Genomic DNA, 6,000 nt, shown 5'->3' with positions numbered 1-6,000 from the left:
CGAAAACCTCATTTGAAATTAAAATAATGACTTAAATAGTGAAGAGTAAAAGGTCCAACAAGGACTGAAGTAAATCGAACGGAACCAGATTGATATGCCATATTATTTCTTATGTAAATGAGCCAGACTGACCAGACGGACGGTCGTCATATTTACTCTCCAACGTCACGAGGTTTAAATCATGGTCATCACACAAAAAAACAGACAAAAATCAGGTCCCTGCACCCAGTCCAGTCAATCACACAATATATGTTAGTGTTGTTCACACCTTCTTACGTTTGCTGCCTTATTGATTAGGTTTACTAAACCTACTAAATACGAGAAACAAAAATACAATATTTTGGAATTGCGTTTAATTTTCGTTTACACAATACATATATTGAACAACAAATTGCAAAATACATGAAAATATGCATACAACGGATGGCTTAGAGATCGAAATTAACTCGATTGTACATATTGTCCTAAATTGCAGAAGATTAAGTGTTAAGTGCCTCTGAAAACAATTATCGATTCCAATAGCCATTTATAATCGTTAATGCAAAATTAATATGTGCAAGGGACATTGAATTAATAATACACAAACAAGTTTCTGAACTTTTCATGCATATTCACATTCAAATTAGAAAATGAGCCTTTTGTAATAAACATGTCGAGATGGTTATTAACCATTTTCTCAGCTTTCTTACCTCGTCTAAGTATAAAGCATAAAGCAGTGAATTATTCGAAAACTCTAATTTATGAATATGCACACAATACAAATGAAATAGGCCTAATGCTAGTAGATGACACATGCATAAACAACACAATAATAACACTAGGTCAAGTTTGGTCATCAGATGGTTAAACTGATTTACATATTTCATACATTTTTCTTATTAATGGATGAAAAAGAAGAGTCAGTTCTCAAAAGTGTTTTGTGCAGACAGACTTATAATTTTTAAGTTAAATTAGGGGTTATTATTTAGAACGTCAGGAAGCTCTATGATATTAAATGGTCCACACACCATACAAAATGTCATGCAAATGATGTATTTTTTTGTATCCTAAATGTGTATGTGCCCCTTCTGACAAAGACAACACAGTCTTTGGCCGAAAGTAAGGATAGTGAACTAACGGATGAAATATTCATAATGCATCACAGTTTAGCAAACATCAGGCAACGGCAGATCCAGTTACTCCAGGGTTACCAGTTCAATGCTAAATAACCTCTACATAAAAATGCTTCCGTAAAAATTCAGTCGGCGTTGAGCATTCATGAGGAACACATGTTTAAATAATGACTAAAATGTAATATATTCATCTACACTTGAGTATAAGACTTCCACCCACCACCCCCTACCCAGTCCATGAATTATGGGATAGGGGCACCCTTCACTCGAAGAGAGACATCATTCTAACATCTGACTGACACTGAAAAAGGTCTTATTAGCTTATAATACAAAGATCTGTAGAACATGCTGATTTTCATTATGAAATGTTATTGTACATGTTAAGGCTATTATGTTTATATTGCGAATTGGCACACATTGTGTTTGCAGGTAGTGTAGAAGTCTATAGATTTGCTATAGGCCTAGTTCAAGTATCAAACCTGAAATGATTTGTTTTAATAACATTGTATATGCTACAGCCTAAAAAGGAAAGAGAAAATGTCATGCAGCTGTAATGCGATAGTTTTTATATTGAGCATGTGTCCATTCACAGACCTATTCTATTTATTCTCCCTCCAAAATATATATATATTTTCCCGTGAATTCTAATACACTGAAAAGATGGCTTCAGATACCTATCAGTAAACACCGATAAATTAGCTAGCCAGCTATTTTGTAAGCTGTTTGATGAGGGATATGGGTTTCTCTCTTGTACATCTCCTTTGGGCGAGCACGTCTGTAGATTTGCATGTGGGCCATATGTAAATCTGTAATGACACTATCGCGGTTTGATGGCATGGACCAGAGCGGTGCATGGCGCACAGGTGGCCCCGGCGATGACATGTGGATTCGGGGGGCGCAGGGCTCTGGTGAGGCAGGTTCATGTGCTCCTTGATCCCCGTGGTCAGAGTGAACATAAGAGGGCGCTCCTATTGCACCTGGTAGCATGTAGTGCCCCTTCCACCCCAGGCAGGGCCGGACTAAAGCCCGCTGCTAACTGAATCAACCTTTGAAGAATACTCCGTTTGCTACAGAAAGTTGACGATATGCAACAGCATGACACCGCATTCCCTTATCCTGTTTAAAGATCCAGTCCACCACCAAAGGTGACTTTTTTTATTTCACAAATTAATTAAATTGATACCTAATCATACCTATTTGTGAAATATTCAGCGTTTTTGTTTTATTTGCGTGGCTTACGTTGGTCTATTTGAAAAGGATATAGACTTGCATACAAGTGCCATTGTGTATAAAGGGATGTAATATAATTCAGTGAACGTTTTGCCGGCAAAACTTTTTCATCATGTTGCCAAATGTAAGTGCTGTGTCCTACTCTCCTGTGTTTACCTAAATAGAGGAAACGTGGACTTGCGTGCCTCATATGTTAATATAATAGCATAAATCCCGAAATCCTTACGACTAAAATGTTCATTATCCCTTTATAAAGTTACTCGACTATTCTAGACAGCAGCTTTTATCTTTAAATGCTTTCACCCCGCTCTCATTTCCTCTGGGTTCCCTTTTGTGCTTTGTTATCCTGGGATGGCACGCGCGGTGCATTAGGTTAGATAAAGTACACACACACACACACACACACACACACACACACACACACACACACACACACACACACAGTTCCCTATGCATAATCTGACAAATGAATAAAATCACGTAAATACTTGAGGAATAGTCAGAGAGATTTCATCTTCCAAACTACACAGGATAAGCATGTTACAAGGTTAAGGGGGTCTATACTTTGGTGTTTGAATAGACTGTTTTGTTCCCTGCCCATGCTCTGTGATGGTCAAGTGTTTTCCTGCGCCCCTTATAATAGAGTGAGCATTTTAAGCTACTTCAGCTTGTCTTTGTCATATCCACGGGCTGTCATACAGGTTGTGGTGAATTCGCGATGCCACTCGTCGATGTGGGCCTATTGAGGTTGGCACATGGACGGTTATCCTTCCCACAGAGACGCGCATTTGCAATTCACAATTCACATAATACAAAGGCTCCAGCGCCTGTCAGATTTTTTTTTGCATGGACTAGTACATTTAAATGGCCTTTCTTTTCATAAAGGGGTGTTCACTAAGTTATGGGGTCTATACGGTAATATTAATGATCGTTAGTTAACCATGATATGTCAACTTAGATTTGTTAGGCTAAAGCGACAGACTAGCTTCGATATGTGCCTCACAAGCCCCAATCACACCCGACTCTTTATTATCTCACTGCCCCCCTAACTCCTCTCACACTCTATTTTCTACCCATTCATTTTTACAATCTCCCCTTTCCCGAGAGAGTAGACACATCGCAAATCCTGGAGATCCTTTCTGTCTGCCTCTCACACACTGCAACATATGAGCATCTCTGTTTGACTTAGGCACGCTCGCTGCTCATGGTGCTGTAGCAGGTGACATGCTAAGCAGACCTCTGATGCTGTGTACAGTCCCGTTTGCTTTATCAATATGTGTGAGTTAATCATACAGTATCTACACCTACACCTCTACCTCCCTCACACACACACACGCGCGGGCGTCCGCGCACACACAGACGCACGCACGTACGCACGCACGCACACACACACACACACACACACACACACACACACACACACACGCACACACTGTTATTGTTTGTGTCATACCTTGTTGCTTTTTGGTACTAATATCGGGCATCGCTATGGATAGTGAGGAGTGTTGCTTATGCATATGGCTCTGTTTGAGATCTGACGGATCTGCAAGAATGCATATCCAACGTGAGGCCCCCCATTTCGATTGTCATTCCTAACCTTCGAACATGAAAGCAAGATACTAATGAAGATTTTCAACATCATGCAACATGAGCATTCAGACAAAAACATCGAAAAACAATATTTTTATACATGCCTTATTTGAATGAAAATGGTATGATATTGTGTATGGTGTTTGGATGAGTTTACGAGTTTAGCCTAGGTTATGTTCATTTATACAACGGATTCGGAGAAATAAATATTCTCATATAATATCATATTTCACTGTATGCATCATATTCTCGTAGAAAACCATCAGGTACAACTAGAATTATGCCTACGTTTGAAATTTAATGAATAATAATAATCATTTTTGTATAATGATAATAATCTATTTTATGTATTTTTACTTACATTTACATTCATTCAAAAAGGTGAATACGTTATAGATTAATGTTACACCAATACACATATTATGTAATCAATGAAAGTAAGTGGGTTAGTTGTATTTGTGCGGGCTAGGGGTCCTTGGAGCAGTTAGCACAGAAAGTGTGCATACTGAAAGTGAGGGATTGTCCATTTCTTTACAGAGAATCTACAATAGAATTATCATGACAAAGGCCACTGGGTTTGGCTCAAAGGTTGATTTCTAGAATACAATCTTTCCTTTTGGAGAAAACCAAACGTTGTAAGTGACCATCTATAAGAGGCGAAGTGTTTTGGGGGAAAATGAAGGGGAAAAAAGCAAACCTGTGGAGAACCTCACCGATCTATACTACAGTTGTTAGTATTGATCAAATGTCACCTCTTTGAACGCCGGCGTTTGGAGGTTTCTCCATTTATCAGGCATAATTTCAAAATCCGAGGATAAGATTTGAGAAAGAGACATAATGCCAACTATTCTTGCATGTTTTAAGATAACGTTTAGATTAAACATACACCCATACGCAAACTCGAAAGTTAAACTAATATTAAAATGCCACGCACCAAAACAAGCTGAAGAGAAATATCAAGCGAAGCGCAGGAGCCATATCTATATAAATTGTTATGGCAACGTTAACACATGTAAATCACGGCAAAGTATGATAAGCATGCTTAGAAATGTTTAGAGATATGTAATATATTACATTTAGTGATTGAATCGTATATAAGGCATGGTATACCTGTTTTGACTGGTGCAGGCCTATAGGAGATGCCATGAGAATCATGCAATGTAAACTCTTCCCCCCCCCCCTTCATTCCTTACAACTGTCAAAACGGCCGTCATAACTCTGTCGGCTTGTTTGTTGTACAAACCTATCTGTATACATCCCAAAACACACATCCGAAGATGCACAATTACATTCATGCACTTTTGTTACGAGACAAATATGCCACCCATATAGGCAACTAAAAAGCTAGTGAGCTGGACCTGGGCTACCAGGCTATCTAGTCTACAGCCTAGGCAGGCTGGGGTTATGCTTTTCACAACTTGAAATATTGAAATCAATTTGTTTTGCAAATGTATCATGCACATGCTGTCGAGGCGTTGTTACATACCCCCAAATGTATTTTCTTTTGTATTTAAATAGTGTAATCAAGTGTCATTTGTAGGCTACTGTTTTACATTGACAATAGACTGTGCTGTCTCCAATCCCCTCCAGGTCTCTCATCTCCCTATCTCCGTCTCTATACTATCCTGGGACACACCGTATTTTTTTCGAGCTAAATCTCCGTTTTTCATTAAGGGTTCCACATACCCTGATTCTCACCAAAATCTCTTTTTATCAAAGAGTAGTTTATTATACATCCATAACGACTCAACTAGTTTTAGAACTTATCGGGCTGTTTTAGATATAAGACTTTACAGAGGCATCTTAGTTTCAATTCTATTATTGTATATGTCAAGTAGTGATTTTACCATTATAGAGTGTACAAAAGGGATTTTAAAACTTTGGACAACATTAGGAATAGTGCTTGTTGTAAGCTTTTGCAACACAGGGCAAGTGGTAAGTCAGCGTACTCCGTCTCAAGTTTTGTGCGTAAAAAGCATGAATTAGGTTGATTTAGTTTATTACGCATGAGAATATGCAAATAAAAGGTTAATTATGGTTTTGTCATAAGTGTTATTGAGTCGCTTAT

Source organism: Argentina silus (genome assembly GCF_951799395.1).
Source record: "Argentina silus genome assembly, chromosome: 19".
Classification (NCBI taxonomy): Eukaryota; Metazoa; Chordata; class Actinopteri; order Argentiniformes; family Argentinidae; genus Argentina; species Argentina silus.
Note: the sequence above shows the minus strand (reverse complement) of the source record.